The sequence below is a fragment of the Bos mutus genome, chromosome 20 (assembly GCF_027580195.1).
Source record: "Bos mutus isolate GX-2022 chromosome 20, NWIPB_WYAK_1.1, whole genome shotgun sequence".
Classification (NCBI taxonomy): domain Eukaryota; kingdom Metazoa; phylum Chordata; class Mammalia; order Artiodactyla; family Bovidae; genus Bos; species Bos mutus.
In genome coordinates, this window is record NC_091636.1 from 28,714,944 (window position 1) to 28,740,184 (window position 25,241).

Genomic DNA, 25,241 nt, shown 5'->3' on the forward strand with positions numbered 1-25,241 from the left:
GGAAGCCATGAACATGGCACTTTCGTCAGTTAGTTGCTCAGTTGTGTCCAACTCTTTGCGACCCCATGGACTGTAGCCCACCGGGTTCCTCTGTCTATGGGATTCTGCAGGCAAGAACACTGGAGTGGGTAGCCATTTCTTTCTCCAGGGGATCTTCCTGACCCAGGGATTGAACCCTGGGTCTCCTGCATTGGCAGGCAGATTCTTTACTGTCTGAGCCACCAGGGAAGCCCATAGGAAGTCACAGAATGATCCTATTACAGTGGCAACTGGTGGGGTTGGAGAGGCAGCTGGCAAGCTGTGAAAAACTCACATTTAGCCTTTAGCAAATAAAAATACTGAGATTATTTTATGTAGAATCCTCCCTTTTTCTTACAATATCCTGGAATAGGCTGGGAGGTCAGTAGGCAGGTGAGCCACTCGGTGGGAGTCAGTGAGCGCATCTTGCCTTTCATTAAAGCAGCCCCAGAGGACCGTGCCCCTTCGCATTCTGCTCTCTTCTGATTACACAATTATTTCCACTTATGAATATAATTGCTATGAAATTAGGATCATAATATGAATGCTGTTTTATGGCCTTTGTTTTTCACTGATCATAAACAATTTAAAAATGTTTCTACAAAGTCTTCCCTTTCCTCCTTTAAAATTGTGATATTTTATCTTCTAAATTCTCCACAAGTTTATGTGACCCCGTCACTGGGCATTTCCCAAGGTTTTCCTGTAAATATCTACTTTTTTTTAAGGTGTAGTTTTTTTCCTTTTGCTTCTTTTGAGGTGTTATTTTGGGACCCTTTCCCAAGGTTAGGATTGATAGATTAAGGAATGTGAACACTTTTGTGGGTTTCGTCATATAACACTGTTAGTATTTCCAAAAAAATGTGGAGGTGATTCTTTTTAAAAGAAAATAAGATAGAATTTTATATTTTCAAGAAGAGAAAGGCAGGATAGGAGAGGTATTGACAGAGAAAGAAGTATGAAGAATAGCTTTAAGGACCCCTTACAAATAGGACATAAGTAGTCTTGAAAACATGAGGTAAATCCAGAAGGGGCTTAGAACAGTAGGATACCTCTTTAACGTGTGACCTCATGTAGGAGGCTAATTTAGGCTGTTGCATCTTTTTAAAAGTTTTTCTTGAAGTATAGGTGATTTATAATGTTGTGTTAGTTTCAGGTGTATAGCAGAATGATTCAGTTATATACATATATATATATACACTTATATTATTATTCATATTTATATATACATACTCATTTTTAGATTCTTTTCCCTTTAGATATTATTGATTTTGTAATATTTCTGTGTTATACAGTCGGTCCTTGTTGGTTGTCTATTTTATATACAGCAGTGTGTGTATGTTAATCCCAACCTCCAAGTTTATCCCTCTCCCCCTTCCCCCTTTGGTAACCCTAAGTTTGTTTTCTGTGTTTGTGAGTCTATCTGTTTTGAAAATATCTTCATTTGTATCTTTGTTTTAGGTTCCACCTACAAGTGATATCACATGATATTTGTCTTTCTCTGTCTGGCTAATTTAGTATAATTACCAGTAGATAATTCCTAGGTCCATCCATGTTGCTGCAAATGACATTATTTTGTTCTGTTTTATGGATGGGTAATATTCCTTTGTGGAGAAGGCAATGGCACCCCACTCCAGTACTCTTGCCTGGAGAATCCCACGGACGGAGGAGCCTGGTAAGCTGCAGTCCATGGGGTCGCTAAGAGTCTGACACGACTGAGTGACTTCACTTTCTCTTTCCACTTTCATGCATTGGAGAAGGAAATGGCACCCCACTCCAGTGTTCTTGCCTGGAAAATCCCATGGGCAGAGGAGCCTGGAAGGCTGCAGTCCATGGGGTCGCTAAGAGTCAGACACGACTGAGCGACTTCACTTTCACCTTTTCACTTTCATGCATTGGAGAAGGCAATGGCAACCCACTCCAGTGTTCTTGCCTGGAGAATCCCAGGGACGGGAAGCCTGGTGGGCTGCCGTCTATGGGGTTACACAGAGTCAGACATGACTGAAGTGACTTAGCATAGCAATATTCCTTTGTATATGTGTACCACATCTTCTTTGCCCATTTATCTGTTGATGGACATTTAAGTTGCTTCCATGTCTTGGCTATTGTAAATAGTGCTGCTGTGAACATTGGGTGCATTTTTTTTTTTTTTGGTTGCTCTATGTTTTGTTGCTGAGCATGGGCTTTCTCTAGTTGCAGAGAGCAGAGAGCATGGGCTACTCTCTAGTCTCTTGGCTGTGGTGTGGGCTTCTCATTGTGGTGGCTTCTCTTTGTTGCAGAGCACAGGCTCTAGGGCTCACAGGCTTCAGTAGTTGTGCCTCGTGGGCTTAGCTGCTCTGTGGCATGTGGAATCTTCCCAGATCAGGGATCAAACCTGTGTCCCCTGCATTGGCAGGCAGATTCCTATCCACTTTACCACCAGAGAAATCCTACATGTATCTTTTTAAATTATAGCCTCTTTCTTTCAGAGCAGCCAACAAAGTCATTCCATAAGTTAACCTATTGGCCATGAAGCTTTACAACTGATACTTTCTGGTTCTTCAGTCCTCATATTCTTCCAATTCATTTTTAATCATTTGGATGAGTCCTTGGTTGGGTGGTTAGGTACTTTTCCCATCAGAAGAGTGGGAAATGAGCTCACACTTCCAACATCTGGTGGAACATAGACCTTTGGATTGCCAGCCCTGGGGTTTATTTATTGACCCTCTTGATAAATAGGAGTAGGGGGAGATGTCATTTTTGGAAAAGTCTGAGCTTTAATTTCCCACTAGTGAATTTCATTTAAATAACAAAACACCCCCCACGCGTATTGCTGTTGACAACACTGAGCTGATGGTGCCTTGCTCTGAGATCCCCAGGATGCCACTACCGGGCACCCAGGCAGTCACCTTCTGTTTGCGGATCCTTAAAGATAATCTGGCCATGACGGGTTTTCTTTCTTGAAGCATGTGAGAAACATAGGTATGAATTCTTGCAGTCTATAAGTATCCCAATTTCAAGGGCCTGTTGGATTTCCAAAACTACAGGCCAGGTGTTTGTAACTTAAAATATAATTTCTCGTTAGAAAAAAAAATTATAAAAATACACCTCACTTTTTAATCATGTTTAATAGCTTTTAGATATTGTTCAGATGTTCAAGCATAAATGGAATGTGATTTCATTTGCTCTTCACAACGACTTGGGTAGGGAGTATTATGAGTCTACATTAACAGATGGTGGAGAAAAAAGAGAAACTAAGTCAAACTTTTCAAGTTCATGGAGCTGGTAAGCGATGGAAGCAGATTGCTAACCCGTGTCTTTGGACTCCAAGCCCAGTCTCTTTCCACATCAGCACTGTTGGCCAGCTTCCTGGATCCACACATGAAAGGCTGTTTTACCCACAATTATTAACACTCCAATTTAGGGAAAATGTTTGCTTCCCAATTTCAGGATTGGAGGCAGACTGCAGGATGTGAAATGATCCTTAATCTAATAATGTGAAATCAACTAAGCTAAGCTTGTCTTTTGAGCCCTCGGGCTTTTTCTCTGTACCCCTGATGGTCTTTTCACTGGCCCAGCTCCAAGTATACTAAATCAGATTATCCAGAATTGTTGTTCAAGAACTTATATTAAAAACAAAACAGCAACCACCACAAAAAAAAAAAAAAAAAAAAAACCCTGACACAAAAGAAGACAAACAAATTGGAAAGGTAAACCAATTTCTTGTGTAAGAAAACAGGAAGACTTAACATGAAGATGTCATTTTCCCCTACATTAACCTGAAAGTTAATACCTCAAAACAATACTTCAAGTGAAAAAAAAAAATTGGAAGCAATTCACTGATGCTAAGATCTGCTTAGAAAAACTAACAAGCCTAAAGCCAGAATTTCTGAAAGAAGAGAGTAGTAGATGCCTTATAGGATTTGTTTTTTGAGATACATGTCTTATTTGCTGATTTTTTAATTTTATTTTTTATTGGAGGATACTTGCTTTACAATGTCGTGTTGGTTTCTGCTGTACAACTCTGAGTCAGCCAAAAGTATACATCTGGGTCTTTCCCCTTGAGCCTCCCTCTCACCCCTCCCAACCCACCCCTGTAGGTCATCACAGAGCCCGGTGCTGAGTCCTTGCGCTACACGGCAGCTTCCCCCTAGCTGTCTGCTTTACTCCTGGTAATGTAGCCTTACAGGATTTTGTAGCATGAGAGGAGGAAGCCAGGACCTTCCATCTTGCTGCTGTGGCTCTTTCCTCAAACACAGGCCGAAGTGATCTCCAATCACTATGCTTGTCTTCATCAAGTCAGCACTGAAGTTTTGGGTGGACAGAAGCCCGGCTGTGAACAGAGAAATAAATGGACCGGACGTCAGAAGAACAATTTGGTTCTAAAGAACACTGGAGAGACAATGGCTTCAAAGACTTAAGAAGACATGTAGATGAAAGTGTGTAGACACAGGTGTTCATATATTGCCGGTAGGTAATTATCCTCAGAGACTGTGTATGAAACATCAAATATACAAGGATCTTTATTCTGAAAAATCTCTCCTGTAATTCTTCAATAATGCTATTCCCTTTTCACTTCTGAACCTACAGGATCTCCAAAGCTTCCAGTTTTCCAGATTTCATCATTTTTAGAACCAGTGGAGCCTTCCAAGGAGAACAGGATTTAGGAAGACATTTTCTTGTGTGTGTTCTTTATTAATCACGTATTTCCAAGTATTAAGTGGACTGGCGAAAGTCCTAATTTAGTCAGACACTCCTGGTGTATGATTGTTGTCCCATATTTAATATAATTAGTAAGAACTCTTCTTATAAATGTCCAGATTCGGATGATGAAAGATATATAATCACTCTATTTATATGGCATCTTTGTGCAGGGGGATGACTGCTCTGCCTAGATGACCTTGCATTCCTCTCTAAGATATGGAAGAGGGTCCCCCACACCTCAGATACTGGTTTTGCATTGACTCAAGGGCTTTGGGGGACTTGGGCCCCAGTAAGCCTTGAGTCCCCATGAATAAGATGGGATTCCTGAGCATTCTATCAAAGGCACCCCCTCTAAGCTGTCATGAATCCAGTTGGAACAGAGTATGTGGGTGTGCGTGTATTTGCATAAGTGGGTGTTGTAGGAACCCAATCTTTCCATGGGTCAGAAGAAAAGGAGAAATACAGAGAGAAATGCTCTTTATTACTGGAAATGCCTTCTCTGTTTGCAAGACAAAGGAGAAAGAGAGAGAACCTGAGATGCACTTGAAGCCACCATTGACTCCAGGGTCCTCTCCCTTCCCAGCCCCCAGACACACACCTCAGTGAGAGGGCCTCTGATAGGAGCCTGTGCTGGAAGCAGCAGCCTGTGACGTGGCTGTCTCTATAGAGACGAGTCACTTTCCTAAGAGGGCTTGGTAAGCAGGAAACCCTAGTAACCGGTTGAAAGCTTTTTTTTTTTTTTTAATATGAGGATTTTCTATACTTGAATTCAAAAGGCCCTCCTGGGAAAGCAGCTTGTGGCAGGCAGAAAAGAGAGGGCTAGTTGGCCTGGAGGCCGAGAATTTGGGAATAAGACTGGAAGGCTGTTGGTGGACCAGGGTAGGAGAGGTGGCTATTTGCCATTCCAGGTTGGCTGGTTAGAGCCTGAATTCATCTTCATCCTGCTGCATGAGAGCCCATGGCTGCCAATTAATCCATGAAACGATGCCCCTAGGGACAAAACAAAGCTGCGATCCCCTTAGCAACCTCATCACAGCCTTCCCTTTCACCTGGCAAATTCCAGGCATTAGCAGCAGGGAGCCATCAGGAGCTCAGGGGGTGCAAATCTGAGTGCTATGCAACACAGCAAACCTGCTTACCTGGCACAAAATAAATGCCCCATTTCACTGACATGGCGTTCCTGCCTCTTCCCATTGAACCAGAGCAAACATCACTCCTTAAAGGAAGTCTTCTTTCTTGGTAAGAGATTGCACTGGGCTGCACGTAAAGAGAACCAGCTGAGGAGTTTGAGCAAGTAAGGGGTGCTTTTCACCTACGAAGCCTGCAAGTGCGCAGTGCAGGGAGCTGCCAGCTCCACGGGGCCACTCATGCCCTAGCCCCTTTAGTCTCCCTGCCCGGCCATTTTTGGAATGTGTCCCTCCACAATCTAAGAGGGTCCACCTCCATTCTTCATTCCAGGCAGGATAGAGAAGCAGCAAAAATTAAGGAGGAAAGAGAGACTCACACAAAAAGAAGCCAGACCTTTCCCAGCTGGTTTCTGGCTCCTTCTTATTGGTCAGAAATGGGTCATGTGACTCTAGCCTCCAGGGAAGCTGTGATATGTGGTTTTTTGGCTTAGTTGCAACCATAAAACAGTTGGTTTTTTGTTATTTTTCTTTTTAAACCAAGGCTTATTTATCTGGCTGCATTAGGTGTTAGCTGTGACAGGTGGAATCTTTGTTGCAGCACATGGACTCTCTAGTTGAGGCTCATGGGCTTAGTCGCTCCATAAGTTAGTCACACAGTCATGTCTGACTCTTTGCAATCCCATGGACTGTAAGCTGCCCAACTCCTCTGTTCATGGAATTCTCCAGGCAAGGGAGTACTGGAGTGGGTTGCCTTTCCTTCTCCAGGGGATCTTCCTGACCCAGGGATTGAAACCGGGTCTCCTGCACTGCAGGTGGATTATTTACCTGCTGACCTACCAGGGAAGCCTGTAGTTGCTCCACAGCATGTGGTGTCTTAGTTCCCTGACCAAGGATCGAACCCACATCCCATTCATTGCAAGGTGGATTCTTAACCACTGGACCCCTGGCAAAGTGTCAGCGGTTGTGTTCTAAGGGCAAAGCTAAGAATAAGTATGAGCAAACAGCTATAGTGTTATCTACTGCACCTTCCCTGATGGCTTCATGCAGGGAGTGCTGGAAAATGTTTAACAACTGCCATCTGGGGCAAGAAAGGAAGATGGTTTGTAGCACTTGCCAGTTTCTGTGGTACAGATACCTTCATCGCGGCCAGTTACAAGCTATCGACATAATGTCACATTCTCCCGGAAGTTTACAGAGACTTGAGTTCCATTAAGAAACAACACACAGCCTGGAGCCAGATGTGGACAGGTCTCAGGTCTTCTCTGTTCTGAAAAGAACTGGAGGCAAAGCACTACTTGATTTTCCTCTCTGAGAAGGGGCTTTACCTCTGCGCTGCAGACATGCATTAGACATCCCGGAGCTGGGGCTTCTTTGGTAGTCCAGTGGTTAAGAGTTTGCCTTGCAATGCAGGGAACATGGGTTTGATCCCTAGTTGAGGAGCTAGGATCCCACGTGACTTGGAGCAACAAAGCCTGCATGCTGCAACTACCGAGGCCTGCACGCCACAAGTAGAGGGCTTGCGCTCCACAACAAAAGATCCCGAACACCCCAGTGAAGATCCTCTGTGCCCCAACTAAGCTGATGTAGCCAAATAAATAAGTAAATATTTTTTAAAAATGCAGAAGCACAGTAGAGCACTCCTACCTTAGAGGCTCAGCCCTACAGAGCTCAGGTTTCCACACAGCTCCTGACCCGTGGGACATCTCTAATGTGAGTTAAACTTTTGCTCAGGCTTCAGGAGCCCAGTGGTTCAGTCTACAGCACTCAGGCAGGAATGAGACTTTGGAAAAACTGACAGCCCCACCCCCGGCTCTCTGGAGACTGTGTAGCCTAGAGACAGAGTAAAACAGGAACGTAGAGAATGGGGTAAAAAAGAAAAATCACTGAGTTGTCTAGTCCCCTAGCTAGTGCCACAAACCAAGAAAGCTGGGCTTTCCCTGCATGTATCTCTGTGTTGGGCTCTGACCTTGTTACTCTGGACACCCTCAAGTTGGAGTCCTGCATCCAACCGATTGGTTCAATAGCTGTTCTTCATGTTCTACTGTTGAAGCCAAATTCCCTGAGAGATGGGTTTCAGGGCTTATAGCCTGTACCATGACAACAAGTTGTCTAAATGAGACACAAATGTTGCCTAGTAGACACAGGACGAAGTGACCTGTGATGGCATGTTTTGGGCCTAACCATGTTGACTGGACAATGTGGGATGGCCTCAGTTCAGTTCAGTTCAGTCGCTCAGTCGTGTCCAACTCTTTGCAACCCCATGAATCGCAGCACGCCAGGCCTCCCTGTCCATCACCAACTCCCGGAGTTCACCCAGACTCACGTCCATCGAGTCGGTGATGCCATCCAGCCATCTCATCCTCTGTCGTCCCCTTCTCCTCCTGCCCCAAATCCCTCCCAGCATCAGAGTCTTTTCCAATGAGTCAATTCTTCACATGAAGTGGCTAAAGTACTGGAGTTTCAGCTTTAGCATCATTCCTTCCAAAGAAATCCCAGGGCTGATCTCTTTCAGAATGGACTGGTTGGATCTCCTTGCAGTCCAAGGGACTCTCAAGAGTCTTCTCCAACACCACAGTTCAAAAGCATCAATTCTTCAGTGCTCAGCCTTCTTCACAGTCCAACTCTCACATCCATACATGACCACAGGAAAAACCATAGCCTTGACTAGACAAACCTTTGTTGGCAAAGTAATGTCTCTGCTTTTGAATATGCTATCTAGGTTGGTCATAACTTTCCTTCCAAGGAGTAAGTGTCTTTTAATTTCATGGCTGCAGTCACCATCTGCAGTGATTTTGGAGCCCCCTCAAAATAAAGTCTGACACTGTTTCCACTGTTTCCCCATCTATTTCCCATGGCCTCAGTAAAGCCTAAAGGAAGTCTTGCTTATTACATGCTCAGCTAAGATGGAAAAGTCTGGCTTTGTGAAACCAAGAGCAAGATAGAACTGGTAGCCTCATTTTCAGGCTGTGAAGCAACTCAGTTTATCAAAATGATATCAAGCAGAGTCCATGACTTGATTCATTAAAAACAGTTACTCTTGGGCTCCTTTATGACTTTCAGGGACTGGAAGCCTTTAAAAAGAAGTACAGACTTAGTTCCAGGTCCTGATGTAAAGCATATAAAGTTCAAATTTTTTGTGAAGAAGCTGTTATCCAAGCCAGGGGTCTCAGGATGCACAGAGACTTCCAAATAACTACTGTGGGACCTTGAGTTGAAGGGCCTACGGAAATGTACAATGCTTGGTTTTTGCAGGCTATAGATAACACTGTCCCTCTAGTGGCAGGAACCTGAATTGCAGGCCCAGTGCCCTGGTTATTGTTCAGTCGCTCAGTCCTGTCCAACTCTTTGGGACTCCATGAACTGCAGCATTCCAGGCTTCCCTGTCCTTCACCATCTCCCGGAGTTTGCTCAAACTTATGTCCATTTACTCACTGATGCCATCCGACCATCTCATCCTCTGTCATCCCCTTCTCCTGCCTTCTATCTTTCCTAGCATCAGGGTCTTTTCCAATGAGTCAGCTCTTTGCAGCAGGTGGCCAAAGTACTTGAGCTTCAGCATCAGTCCTTCCAATGAATATTCAGGATTGATTCTTTTAGGATTGACTGGTTTGCAGTCCAAGGGACTCCTTGCAGTACAGATCAGATCAGATTAGTTGCTCAGTCATGTCCGACTCTTTGTGACCCCATGAATCGCAGCACGCCAGGCCTCCCTGTCCATCACCAACTCCCGGAGTTCACTGAGACTCACATCCATCGAGTCAGTGACGCCATCCAGCCATCTCATCCTCTGTCGTCCCCTTCTCCTCCTGCCCCCAATCCCTCACAGCATCAGAGTCTTTTCCAATGAGTCAACTCTTCGCATGAGGTGGCCGGAGTACTGGAGTTTCAGCTTTAGCATCATTCCTTCCAAAGAAATCCCAGGGCTGATCTCCTTCAGAATGGACTGGTTGGATCTCCTTAAACAGTCTTCTCCAACACCACAGTTCAAAAGCATCAATTCTTCAGCACTCAGCCTTCCTCACAGTCCAACTCTCACATCCATACATGACCACAGGAAAAAACCATAGCCTTGACTAGATGAACCTTTGTTGGCAAAGTAATGTCTCTGCTTTTTAATATGCTGTCTAGGTTGATCATAGTTTTTCTTCCAAGGAGTAAGCATCTTTTAATTTCATGACTGCAGTCACCACCGGCAGTGATTTTGGAGCCCCAGAAAATTAAGTCTGGGAAATGATTAAACCAGATACCATAATCTTAGTGTTTTGAATGTTGAGTTTTAAACCAGCTTTTTCACTCTCCTCCTTCACTTTTATCAAGAGGCTCTTCAGTTCCTCTTCACTTTCTGCCATAAAGGTTGTGTCATCTGCATATATGAGGTTATTGGTATTTCTCCCAGCAATCTTGATTCCAGCTTGTGCTTCATCCAACCCAGCATTTCATGTGATGTACTCTGCATATAAGTTAAATACACAGGGCGACAATATACAGCCTTGACATCCTCCTTTCCCAATTTGGAACCAGTCCATTTTTCCATGTCCAGTTCTAACTGTTGCTTCTTGACCTGCATACAGGTTTCTCAGGAGGCAGGTAAGGTGGTCTAGTATTCCCATCTCTTTAAGAATTTTCCACAGTTTGTTGTCATCCATACAGTCAAAAGCTTTGGTGTAATTAGTGAAGCAGAAGTAGATGTTTTCCTTGAATTCTCTTGCTTTTTCTATGATCCAATAGATGTTGGCAATTTGATCTCTGGTTCCTCTGCCTTTTCTAAAACCAGCTTGAACATCTGGAAGTTCATGGTTCATGTACTGCTGAAGCCTGGCTTGGAGAATTTTGCACATTACTGTACTAGTATGTGAAATGAGTACAATTGTGTGGTAGTTTGAACATTATTTGGCATTGCCCTTCTTTGGGATTTGAGTGAAAACTGACCTTTTCCAGTCCTGTGGCCACTGCTGAGTTTTCCATATTTGCTGGGTATATTGAGTGCAGCACTTTAAAAGCATCATTTTTAGGATTTGAAATAGCTCAACTGGAATTCCATCACCTCCACTAGCTTTGTTCGTAGTGATGCTTCCTAAGGCCCACTTGACTTGACACTCCAGAATGTCTGGGTCTAGGTAAGTAATTACACTGTCATGGTTATCCAGGTCACTTAGATCTTTTTTTGTATAGTTCTTCTATATATTCTGCCACCTCTTCTTAATATCTTCTGCTTCTGTTAGGTCCATACCATTTCTGTCTTTTATTGTGCCCATCTTTGCCTGAAATGTTCCCTTGATATCTCTAATTTTCTTGAAGAAATCTCTAGTCTTCCCATTCTGTTGTTTTCCTCTATTTTTTTTCTTTGATCACTGAGGAAGGCTTTCTTATCTCTCCTTGCTATTCTTTGGAACTCTGCATTCAGATGGATATATCTCTCCTTTTCTTCTTTGCCTTTAGCTTCTCTCCTTTTCTCAGCTATTTGTAAGGCCTCCCCAGACAACCATTTTGCCTTTTTGCATTTCTTCTTCTTGGGGATGGTCTTGATCACCGCCTCTTGTATGATGTTAGGAACCTCTGTTTGGCCAAGAGAATGCATTGGCCATAGCAAACACTCTCCTCCAACCTCACAAGAGACAACTCTACACATGGATATCATCAGTGCCTTGGAGGGACCCATTAGCAAAAGGAAGGAGTTAGGTGTCACAGATTCAAATATTACAAGAACTCACATTTTTATAGGACTTACAACTTTAAAAGTTCTTTCACATGAACTCTCTGTTTTGACTCTCACAACCATCACATGAAAAACAGCTTGCATTTCATTTTTCAGATGACGATATAAGACTACATAGCTGTTAGCAGGAAAGGGAAGCCTTTCCAGGGCCTGAAAGGGGGCTCCTGTCTAACACTGGGAAATGAATTGTCAGAGGAGACACACATGCTGACAATTCAAATCAACAGACGTTGATTGGGATGGGGCGCCCTTGGGCACGAGAGCAGGAGGGTAAGGAAACCCAGAAGAGCTGCTTAGACATGCGGCTCACAGTCGTGAGTTTTATGGTGATGGGGTTGGTTTCTAGATTGTCTCTGGCCAATCACTTTGACTCAGGGTCTTTCCTGGTGGCTCATGCATTGCTCAGCCAAGATGGATTCCAGTGAGGAGGATTCTGGGAGGTAATCTCCTTTTGACTTTTCCCAACTTCTTCCAGCTGGTGGTGGCTTGTTAGTTCTGTATTCCTTACCAGGGCCTCCTGCCATAAAATAATTCATGCAGATGGTTACTATGGTGCCTGACCAGGGTGGGCAGTTTCAATCAGTGTTTCCCCTAACATCGCTATCTGTGGACTCAGGTCTCCTGACTTTATTTTCTTTTTCTTTTTTAATTAATTAATTTATTTGAATTTCTCCTGACTTTAAATGTAGGCTTCTTTTTATTAATACCACATCGTGCTTCTCTTCCCTTTTGGACATCAGAATGAGCTGTCTGTGTCCTGTCCGTGTCTGAGACGTCACTACGATCTGGAAATGGACATGATTGACACTTATCCAGTCACTGTAATGCCCCTGTCCTAGGCAACAGTGGAGGAAACATGGCTTTGCAGAGAAATGCTTTAATGCTAAGAGACAAATAATGGAAATTTCAGGTACTCTTGAAGGCAAGTGGAGGAGAGGGTTCCAGCTTGATAGATGAGACCTTGGCAGCAGCCTCATATTCTTCTCCAGAGCAGGGATGGTGTTGGAAGGAACGGAAGTCCCAAAGTCCGAAGTTGTTCCTGTCCCTAAAATTTCTCTTCCATCAGTAGGTTGGTGGGTGTCAGTCCTTTATAAGGTGAAATGACTTTTATTTTCCAACCAGGGCCATGGCTTACAATGCAGATGACCCTGAGAGGGAGAACACATTGGCTTAAGTTTGCAGGAAGTTGGAAATGATTGATTTCCTGGCAGCCATGTTGTTGCACTCTAAGGGTGGAGAGATTCCGAATGCCGAGTGGAGGGGGAGAGGGGATGACAGCGATGCAGGCAACCGTTTCTGAAGACATGCCCCCCCGCCTGCAGGACTTTCTCCAGAGAAGTAAACCAGCCACAGCTGTCCCTCTCCCAGCCACCTTTTCACCTTGACCCTCAGCTCTGGACTCGGCCTCTCCTCCGGGGCAGAGCTTCAGCTGCTCAGCTCGCTGGCCCTGACCCCGGGATGAACTCTGCATCCCGCTCTGAGCTCCCCAGGCTGCCGCATGCTCTTCTCTTTCACGGCTCCTTGGAGGCCTTTGAGGGAGCAGATACAGAGGGGAGGAAGCTGCTGCCAGCTCCTCCGCATCCTCTCACACTCCCCAGGGTACATCTGAGCCTTTTCCTGGATCTTAAAAAAAGAAAATTAAGATATTGAATTAGCACACTGGAAGACCCCATTGGATGGACACGCAGCAGGAATAAGTTTCCTTTGCAGGGAATGTATGTAGAGTGAGCATTCATGGGTGTGTCCGTGTATGAGCAACAGGAGAGTAAAGAGAATGTTTTTGCTGCATTCCATTGTCCTGAAATAAAAGCCATCAATGTTACAAGTATCCCCCAACAGGCACACATACACACATATGACACATACACGCATGCACACATACACACACCCATGGGCTCCTTTCTGAATGGATTTCCATCTCCTGAACTTTTTGCCACAGGCTTTGTCTTTCCCATGACACGGAATAGACTAGGGAAGAAAGTGACCAAATGGAAACTCTGGGCCCCTTCTCCAGTGAGTCATCTGGGTCCCAGGGCTGGACCACCAGGCGCCTAGCACTCTCAGCAAGGCCCAGGCCCCTGCTGCTGCCCAGCACAGAGCAGGTCCCGGGAGTAGGCTGGGGCCTCGCCAGCCCCTGGAAGGGAAGCCCTTCCTTGCTGTGGAGATGCTCTTCTCATTTTCATGTACACAGCAAACCACGGCCCCCAACTTTGGATTCAATTGCTTTTTCCATGTCATTAGATCCTTTCCAGCAGCCAGCCACCAGCAGATTTCCAGGAAAGACCTAGGCCAAATTGTGTAGCCTATCCTCAGCCTGGCTCCCTGCTTCTGTGGAACATTCTCTCAGAGGGGAGAGCAAAGAACTTGGATAGCCCTTCATCCAAAGCTCAGTCACCGGTCTAGGGTGCGCCTTGCCAAGGTCACTGTCAGGGCTAACCCAGGAGGAGGGGAGCACTGTATGTGTGAGGGGAGTAGGGGACTTGTAACACTTGGGTCTGCTCTGAACTCCTCAAATCTCGATCACTCATCTCATACATCCCAGGACCAGCCCACAGATGTGTGATTTGGGCAGAAAGGCTGCGGTGGGGAGGTTGCTGAACTCCAAGGAGGAGAAGGTATAAAAACACTTCGGAGGAAAGGAAAGTTGTCGGTGGTAGGTTGAATGGAATGAGACCCAGGAAAATGTTACTCCAATTCAAGGGGTACTAAACAGAGGGGCTTATCCCTGCAGCGAGGCAGCCAGCAGCTCGTTAGAGTACAGACATCCAGGCATGCCTGTAGTCCGGAACGGAGGGCTGGTGGGTGGTGTTTTGCTAAATAAGCACAAAGAAAACCTTGAAAATGGACTTGCTTGATTCTATCCAATGCTTTCACTGATGAAAGGCTTAGGAGCTGCCAGAGGGCTTTAGCTCCTGCTGCTACCAAACAGGCATGGTAGGTGAGACTCACAAGCACTTAGCTGAATTTAAAGGGAGTAGAGACATGAAGTTCTGAAGTCCCAACCCAGCAGGCGTCCCTGACCAGGGGCTGGAGTGTAAGCTCGAGTCCCAGATTGAGAGACCCGGGACTGCCAGCTGATGTTAAAAGTAACATTCTGCTTTAGGTGGACTCACCATCCACTGGGAGCTGCAAAAGAAAGATAAACACATTTCTGAAGCTCCTGCTGGCCCAGGGATGGCATCCTGGGTAGGGCTCTGAGAAGGGAAGGGAGGAAGAAGAACCAAACAGACCCAGGAGAAATGACCTGGCTGAATGTCAACACTGCACACTGCCGTCAGGATCCTGCTCTCAGGCTCACATTTGAAGATCACCATCCTCCTGGTGAGAGACCAGCTTGCTGTGCGAGCAGAGAAGAGACTCTGTGCCCCCATGAGCAGCCCCAGCACATACTCTGAGCAGGACCCAGAGCACCGAGGCCTCCTCGGATGAGGGCAAGACCTTAGCTGGATCATGGGAATACTTCTGAAAGTGGCCAGCCAAACCAGACGGAGCCCTGAGGGTCTCAGCTGAGAAAGGGGAACCTTTTTTTCTTTCTTTCTTTTATTCCAAGGCTCAGTTCTTTCAAGAAGACAGAATCTGAAAGAAGTATCTTTAACGAAGACCGTAAAATCAGAATGCAGCTGTGAACCCCCAAGACTGTCCTCCTCATTTTACAGTCATGGAAGTGAAGGTCAAGACCACACAGCGAGGCAGAGATGGTAGAGTCCCTGGTTCCCATCTGAGCCTCGTTCACTCCACCTGCCACCTCCACTTTGTACGTCCTGCAGAAATTCACAGCCAACCCACCAGGCACCATGAACTGAGAATCCATGGACGGCAGCCCGCCAGGGTCCTCTATCCATGGAATTATCCAGGCAAGAATACTGGAGTGGGTTGCCATTTTCTTCTCCAGGGGATCTTCCTGATCCAGGGATCGAACCTGGGTCTCCTGCATTGCAGGTGGATTCTTTACCATCTGAGCCACCAGGGACACCCCTCTTTTTAAAAAAATTTTAATAGATTCTTTTTTAGAGCAGTTTTAGGTTTTCAGCAAAACTGAGTGGAAGGTATGGAGATTTCCCATACCTAGAGCTTTCTCGATTATCATACAGCTTTCTCCATTATTAAGACCCTCCATCTGAGTGGTCCTTTTGTGATAAACCTACACTGACCCGTCATAGTCACCCGAAGTCCATGGTATATGGCTCACTGTTGGGGGTGCACATTTGTGGGTTCGGAGAAATGTATGATGATATATATTCATCACTGCAACATTATACAGAGTTCTGACATGAACTCTGTCATACTGAAAGTCCTTGCACAGAAAATTTTCATGACAATTCGTATAACAAGGCACCCATCACAAGGCTTAATTGCCATTAATCTGGGGATTTGTCCCTGGGGCACATCTGGCTAGGTGCTCACTGGCTTGAAGACGTTCTGCTCCCCCAATCTGTGTTGCTGGCTCCTGGGATGGAAGTGCTTGGACATGCAGGCCTAGGGTGAGGATGCAGGTGCCTCAGATGGGCAGATAGGGTCAAGGCAGGACCAAGCTATGATGCAGAGTTATCATTTTAGACAAAGCTCATCTTTGAAACCTTCCAGCTCCACCCTCATCACACATGCGTGTGCATGCACACAAACACCTCTTCCTGTCTTCTAGAACTTCTCTCCATCATTTAAGGATGCTAGTGTCCTTTTGCATTGTCTTGAGCCTGACTATCAAAAAGTGCTTTAGGAACGGGTCCAATGTCAGTTATTTGCGATTCAGTGTCAGTTGAAGTCATCGCATTTTCCTTCCTGGTTTATTTCCACATGGGCCTTAGCGCTCCTTGTGTACTAGATACCCAAAGCAAGTGAGAAGAGGCCCTTTCCCGGGTCCTTGGCATCACCTGAAACTGTACCCGCTCCTGCTTTGCCTGCATAGGTTCTGGCCTCCCTTCCGCCAGACAGAAGGATGAGGAACCAACGCTGGAGGTGAACAAAGAAAGGGATTTGAATTAGAGATGGCCCTTTGGAGCAATAAGTCAAGTGTTGTTTTCCCAAAATATAAACTAAGTAAGCGTAGATCCCTGGTTCTCAATGCTATGGCACAGATGTGTGGTGTTGGAAGAAACAGCACCCAAAAGACTGGAATGTCGGTCCTGTGTCCAGGGAGAAGAAGCTGTGGACTTTGCAAGTCACTCCACTTCTCTGAACTTGAATCTCTTCCTCTCTCAAATGTATGGGTTGGGTTACATGGTTTCCGCAATTTCTTCCAGCTCCAACGTTCTACAGATCTATAGTTAGGGGAGAAACTAAAAGCAAACCAGATGAATTCAGGGTGCAAGGCTTCCCACATCCTCTGCTTTTGACCAAGGTGATTGAAGTGGCTGGAGGAAGCTATTTTCACCAAACCTAGGCTTGCCCTACCCCAGGAAGTAGGTGCTAATGCCCAGCAGATTGCAAATGCCACTATGACAAAGATCCTGGCTCCATTTTAAAAGGAAAGCATATTGATTTTTGGAACAGCCATCTCCTAGAGAATGAAACTTTGAGCCAAACCAAGGAAATTTATGAGGGTTCAGCTTATTCTTATAAAGTTTTTAAATCAATAAGTGCTGCCTGGAAGAATCTGGCCATTGTGGTGGCTCAAAGAGCAGACACAGGGATAGTTATACTGGCATCAGAGGTAACAGACCAAGCGAGTCATATGACACAGGGTCGGCCTGGGCTGGGGTATCTGGTGGAAAGCATACTAGACTTGGATCTGGATTTAAGACATACAGGTACAACTTCCAGCTCTGATACCAGTCAGAGATAAGCTATGTCACTAAGGCAGGGACCATACATCTGTCTTGCTGACTACTGCAAACAGTGTCTGGCACACGGTAAATATTTATCAAGTCAGTGTTTTGCAGTGTCTCATGATTACTGACCCTTGGCTTTCCTTTCTTATGCACTCTTTCACTGGATCCCTTCTCAGTCTTCCTACCACCACTTCCTTACCTAAGTCATCCTTGTCTTTGCCAAGACTGTTGCTTCTAACATCTTCAGTGCCTCTGGTCTTGCCCTCAGTCTAGTCCTTTCTCCACACTGAAGCCAGGGTAATCTCTCTGAAATGAAAGTCTGATCATATCACTCCATATTTTAAAATGCCTTCTAAATGGTCATATTTATGGCATTAAATTATTCATAACAGACTCATTTTCTTTTAATGTTTGCTGGATCTGTAATACCATCTCTTCACTTCATTGCCCAAGATGTGGTAGTATTTAGTAAGTGTTTCATATATACTTGAAAAAAGAATGAGATGGTTGGATGGCATGATCAACTCAGTGGACATGAGGTTGAGCAAACTCTGGGAGATAGTAAAGGACAGGGAAGCCTGATGTGCTGCAGTCCATGGGGTTGCAAAGAGCTGAACATAACTGAGCAACAACAATATACTTGAAAAGAATATGTTCTGAAGTTGTTAGTTGCAGTGTTCAACTAGGTAAAGTTGGGAACTTCCCTGGGTGGTCCAGTGGTTACGACTCCATGCTTCCACTCTAAGTAGAGAGATTAATTTTATTAATCTTTTTAAGCACTGTGTATCTAGTAATACTTTTTGACTAAAGTCTTTTTTGCCTGACATTAATATACCCATACTAGTCTTTGGTTTACATAATGTATCTTTTTCTATCTTTTTCAACCTTTCTATGGCTTTGTAAAATAATAATATATATATATATATATATATATATATATATTTGTGTGTGTGTGTGTATCTCTGTCCCTGGTTTCTGACACATTGCTCCAAAACCCTTGTAATCTTCTGAGTAATAGGAATGCTAGAAGCTAGAATTATTGTTGTTCAGTCACTAAGTCATGTCGGACTCTTTGTGACCCCCTGGACTGTAGCACACCAGGCTTCCCTGTCCTTCACTATCTTCCAGTTTGTTCAAAGTCACGTCCATTGAGTTGATGATGCCATCCAACTATCTCATCCTCTGTCATCCCCTTCTCCTCCTGCCCTCAATCTTTTCCAGAATCAGGGTCTTTTCCAATAAGTTGACTCTTTGCATCAGGTGGCCAAAATATTGGAGCTTCAGCTTCAGCATCAGTCTCTCCAATGAATATTCAGGGTTGATCTCCTCTAGGATTGACTGATTTGATGTCCTTGCAGTCCAAGAGACTCTTAAGAGTCTTCTCCAGCACCACCATTTGAGGGCCTAGAATATTTTTTTCTAATATTTTATACTTTACTCCACACTCTGACACATACCGCCTAAATCCCTTGGGATTTCCTGGGTGATAGGAATATTCCTATTCTAATAATATGACTCTTGGTGGATTCTTAGATGGGGTCTGGTCACCAGAAAGATCAAGCCATGTTTAAATCTTGAGACTTTCAGCCCAAACTCCCACCCTCATGGGAGAGGAGAGGGGCTGGCTGCTGCTGCTGCTAAGTTGCTTCAGTCGTATCCAGCTCTGTGAGACCCCATAGACAGCAGCCCACCAGGCTCTCCCTGGGATTCTCCAGGCAAGAATATTGGAGTGGGTTGCCATTTCCTTTTCCAATGCACAAAAGTGAAAAGTGAAAGTGAAGTCGCTCAGTCGGGACCGACTCTTAGCGACCCCATGGACTGCAGCCTCCCAGACTCCTCTGTCCATGAGATTTTCCAGGCAAGAGTACTGGAGTGGGGTGCCATTGCCTTCTCTGAGAGGGGCTGGAGATTGAGTTAATTACTGATCATACCTATGTGATGAAACCTCAATAAAAATCCCCTAAAGTATAAGGTTTGGAACATTTCCAGGGTTGATGAATATGTCTATGTGCTGGGAGGGCGACACATCCCAATTCATGGGATTAGGATCTCCTGCACTCACCTTGTGTACCTCTTTGTTCATCTGTATCCTTTATTATATTATATCCATTATACTCTATAATGGGCTTCCCTGCTAGCTCAGAAGGTAAAGAATTCACCTGCAATGTGGGAGACCTGGGTTTGATCCCTGGGTTGGGAAGATCCACTGGAAGAGGGCATGGCAACCCACTCCAGTATTCTTGCCTGGAGAATCCCCATGGACAGAGGAGCCTGGCGGGCTACAGTCCATGGGGTCATGAAGAGTCAGGCATGACTGAGCAACTAAGCACAGCATGCATACTCTATAATAAACTGGTACATGTAGGTGTCTCCCTAAGTTCTGTGAGCCATTATAGCAAATTGTTGAACCTGAGGAGGGAGTCATAGGAATTTCCAGTTTGTAGCCAATTTAGATGGAAGTTCAGATAATCTGGGGATTACTTGTGACTGGTATCTGAAGCAGGGGCAGTCTTGTGGAACTGAACCCTTAATTTGTGACATCTGATGCTAACTCCAGGTAAATAGAGTCAGAATTGAATTGAATTTTAGGACATGAAACTTCTCTTGGAGAACTAGTAGGTATGGGGAAAAACCCATACATTGTGTGACCAGAAGTGTTCGGTCTGTAGAGAAAATAGAGAGTTTTTTTTTTTTTTCCTCCTTTCACTCCTTATTTGTAAAGTCTGTCATTTAGAAACAACATTTAATTTTTTAAAAAATTTTTCATAAATTTTGAAAATCTTTGTCTTTCATTCAGTATTTATTCTATTTAGAATTGCTCTTAAGTATTGATATATTTGAGCTTCCCTGGTGGCTCAGATGGTAAAGAGTCTGCCAGCAATGAGGGAGACCCAGGTAAAATTCCTGGTTTTGAAGATCCCCTGGAGAAGGGAATGGTATTCTTGCCTGGTGAATTCCATGGACAGAGGAGCCCAGAAGGCTTCAGTCCATGGGGTCACAAAGAGTTGGACACAACTGAGAAACTAACACTTCCACATGTTCATTGATATATTTGGTTTTAAGTGTACATTTTTATGCCAATAAATTTAACAATTTCAATGAAATGAATGAGTTCTTGAAAAGCACAATTTCCTAAAATTAACACAAAGACAAGTAGAATCTTCCCATATCTATGGTGTAATTTCTTCCAAATATTTTTGGAAGAAATAATACTAATCTTATACAAACTCTTCCAGGAAAAAGAAGAAAAATAATGAATAATTCCCAACTCATTTTATAAAACCAGCATTATTTTCATCAAGTGATACCAACATCTGAGAATGACATTTCTTTTTTTAAAATGTTTTAAGCACCAAAAATATTTTGGATTGGGGTATAGCCAATTAATAATGTTGTGGTAATTTCAGGTGAGCAATGAAGACATAGACATGTCTTCATGTATATAAACAGCCATACATATACATGTATCCATCTGATAATGATATTTCAAGAAATTAAAATCACAGACCAATCTTACATATAAGCATAGACACAAATTGCCCAAACAAAATTTAATGAATTAAATCCATCAATATACAGAAAAAGATAATACATAATGGCCATATGCCAGGAATGTAAGTTTGATTTAATATTCGAAGATCAATCAAAATTTTACTGTATTAATAGAATGGAGAAGAAAAACATTACAAAAACATTATAGTCATCTCAATAGATGTAGGAAAAAATTTGACAAAATTCAACATCCACTCGAGTAAAAAAACAAATTTCAGCAAATTGGGAATAAAAGAAAGTGTTCTATAGCATACACGATACTTGATAGCAAAATATTACTTGCTACCCCTTGCGTTCAGCAAAAAAATTAAAATGTCCACTTTAATCATTACCATACAATATTATGGTGGAGGGCCAAACCAGTACAGTGAGCATAGCATAAAAGAGGTATAAAGATTGGAAAAGAAGAAATAAAACTGGCATTATTTACAGAGTATGTAATTGTCAAGTAAATAATTCAAAAGAATCAATTGAAAAACTATTAAAATTAATAAATAATTTAACAATATCACTCTATTCAAGGCCTTCATGCAGCAATTACTTGTATATACTAGCAAAAATTTAGAAATTTTAAGAAGTTTTAAATGTCATTTTATAGTAGCATAAAAAATAAAATGTTTAGGAATAAATCTTACACAAGACCTCTATGTCAAAATCTGCAAAATATTACTGAAAGATATTTTTAAGTCCTCAGTGAATGGATGAATGAATACACCAAGTTAATGGGTTGAAAGACTGAATGTTGTTAAGATGTCAGTTTTCCCCAAATTGATCCACAGATGAAATGCAATCCCAATCAAAACCCCAGTAGGCTTTTTAAAAAGTAGAAATTACCAAAATTTTAAAATTTACATAGACATGCACATAATATAGACTAGGTAACAATTCTGAAAACAGAAGGCACAAATCTGGGAGACTTATGTTACCTGATTTGGGGACTCGCTATAAAATTACATCAGTCAGTTCAGTGTGTTATTGGCATAAGGGCAGACAACTAGGTCAATGGAACATTTTAGAGCCCCTAAATAGACCCACACATATGTGGCCAATGGATTTTTGACAAAAGCTCCAAGATAATTCAATGGGGGGATTCCAACAAATTGTGTGGAGACAAAATGATATTTATATGGGGGAAAATGATTCTCAGCCCATATTATATACCATAACAAAAATTTTCCTCAGACCATAGATCTACATGCAAATAAGAAAACATAAAACTTCTAGAAGAAAATCGATTATCTTCACCTCCATAGGGTTTAAGCATTAATTTTTTAAACTGAAGTATCATTGACCTACAACATTATATTAGTTTCAGATGTATAACATAATAATTCAATATTTGATATGTTGCAAAATGATTGCCACAAGAAGTCTAGTTGTCTGTCACCATATCTAGTTCCAGAAGTTTTTTGTGTGTGATGAGACTTTTAAAGATTTACTCTCATAGCAACTTTCAGATATGCAATACAGTGGTATTAACTGTCATCACGCTCTACGTTCTATCCCTAAGGCTTATCTGTTTTATAACTGAGAGTTTGTGCCTTGTGGCTTCCTCACTCACTTTGCCCACCCTCCATCCCTTGCCTCTGGCAACCACCAATCTGTTCTCTGGATCTGTGAGCTAAGTGTTTTGTTTTTGATTCCATATAAATGAGTTCATATGGTATTTATCTTTCTCTGACATTTCACTTAGCATAATACCCTCCAGTCCATCCATACTGTCACAAATGGAGATGTTTCGTTTTTCTTTTAATGGCTGAGTAAAATTCATATACATATATCACATTTTCTTGATCCATTCACCTGTCAATGGACGCTTGGGTCATTTCCATATCTTGGCTATTGTAAGTGAGGCAAGCAATAATTTCTTCAATAAGGTACAGAAAACACTCACCACAGGGAAAAATGATAAACTGTATCTCAAAATTAAAACCCTGACTTCTGCTTTTCAAAAGATTCTATTAAGAAAAGTGGAAAAGCAAGTCACAGATCGAGATAAAATGTTTGCAATATGTATATCTCACAAAGGATTTATGTCCAGAATACATAAATGACTCCTTAATAACAATAAAAAGTAAACATTCCAACTTCTTTAAAGATCATATTTGAGCAGACACTTAGCAAAAGGCATACGAATGACCAATAAAAGAGATTCTTAACGACAAAAGTCATTTAGTTCGGTTCAGTTGCTCAGTTGTGTCCGACTCTTTGCGACCCCATGAATTGCAGCACGCCAGGCCTCCCTGTCCATCACCAACTCCTGGAATTCACTCAAACTCATGTCTGTCGAGTCGGTGATGCCATCCAGCCATCTCATCTTCTGTCGTCCCCTTCTTCTCCTGCCCCAAATCCCTCCCAGCATCAGGGTCTTTTCCAATGAGTCAACTCTTTGCATGAGGTGGCCAAAGTCCTGGAGTTTCAGCTTTAGCATCATTCCTTCCAAAGAAATCCCAGGGCTGATCTCCTTCAGAATGGACTGGTTGGATCTCCTTGCAGTCCAAGGGACTCTCAAGAGTCTTCTCCAACACCACAGTTCAAAAGCATCAATTCTTCGGCGCTCAGCTTTCTTCACAGTCCAACTCTCACATCCATACATGACCACTGGAAAAACCATAGCCTTGACTAGATGGACCTTTGTTGGCAAAGTAATGTCTCTGCTTTTGAATATGCTATCTAGGTTGGTCATAGCTTTCCTTCCAAGGAGTAAGCATCTTTTAATTTCATGGCTGCAATCACCATCTGCAGTGATTTTGGAGCCCCAAAAAATAAAGTCTGACACTATTTCCATTGTTTCCCCATCTATTTCCCATGAAGTGATAGGACCGGATGCCATGACCTTCATTTTCTGAATGTTGAACTTTAAGCCAACTTTTTCACTCTCCTCTTTCACTCTCATCAAGAGACTTTTTAGTTCCTCTTCACTTTCTGCCATAAGGATGGTGTCATCTGTATATCTGAGGTTATTGATATTTGTCCTAGCAATCTTGATTCCAGGTTGTGCTTATTCCAGCCCAGTGTTTCTCGTGATGTACTCTGCATATAAGTTAAATAAGCAGGGTGACAATATACAGCCTTGACGTACTCCTTTTCCTATTTGGAACCAATCTGTTGTTCCATGTCCAGTTCTAACTGTTGCTTCCTGACCTGCATATAGGTTTATCAAGAGGCAGGTCAGGTGGTCTGGTATTCCCATCTCTTTCAGAATTTTCCACAGTTTACTGTGATCCACACAGTCAAAGGCTTCGCCATGGTCAATAAAGCAGAAATAGATGTTTTTCTGGAACTCTCTTGCTTTTCCGATGATCTAGCATATGTTGGCAATTTGATCTCTGGTTCCTCTGCCTTATCTAAAACCAGCTTGAACATCTGGAAGTTCATGGTTCACGTATTGCTGAAGCCTGTGTTGGAGAATTTTAAGCATTACTTTACTAGCATGTGAGATGAGTCATTAGAGAAATGCAAATTAAAACTTCAGACAGGACTACACAAAAAATTAGAAATTTAAGTTTTAAATGTCATTTTATAGTAGCATAAAAGAATAAAATGTCTAGGAATAAATCTAACACAAGACCTCTATGCCAGAATCTCCAAAATACTACTGAGAGAAATTTTTAAGTCCTCAGTAAATGGATGGATGAATATACCACCCACTGAATAAACAGTACCAGGTGTTGATGAGAATGTGGAGAAACAAGAGTTTTCAAAATTGTTGCTGAAAGTGTCGAATGACACAAGTATTTTGGGAAACAGTTCGACAATTGCAACTAAAGCCAGATGTCCACGTACAACTCTATGCTTAGGTATTTGCCCAACAGAAATGAGTGCATATGTTGACCAAAGATGTGTACAAGAATATTCACGACAGCTTTATTGGTATCACCAAAATCTTGATTCAGTGTAAATGCCTTTTAACAGGTGAATGATTATAGAAATTGAGATGTGGTCTTACAATGGAATATTGCACAGCAATGAAAAAGGACAAACTATAGCAATAACCAGGATGAATCTCACAGGCATAAAGTTGAATGAAAAAGCTAGACTCAAAAGGAAGCATTGTGTAATTCCATTTACATAAAATTCAGAATGGGGCAAAACTAATCTATAATGAGAGATTCTGGAAGAGTGGTTACTTTAGAACAGACTGATGAGGCGGCATGCAGAAGCCTGGATTTTGACCTGGGAGGAGGGTCCGTGGTGTAGACATAGGTAAAATCGGCACTTTAGTTGGAATGACCAACTTGTCTTGGGTTACCTGGGACTGACCTGGTTTTAAAACTAAAAGTCCTATCCTGGGGAAATCAGAATGACTGGCCCCTAACTTTAGGTTTGTGCACTTTGCCTTATATATGCTATTCCTCAATTTTTATATATCTGGAAAAG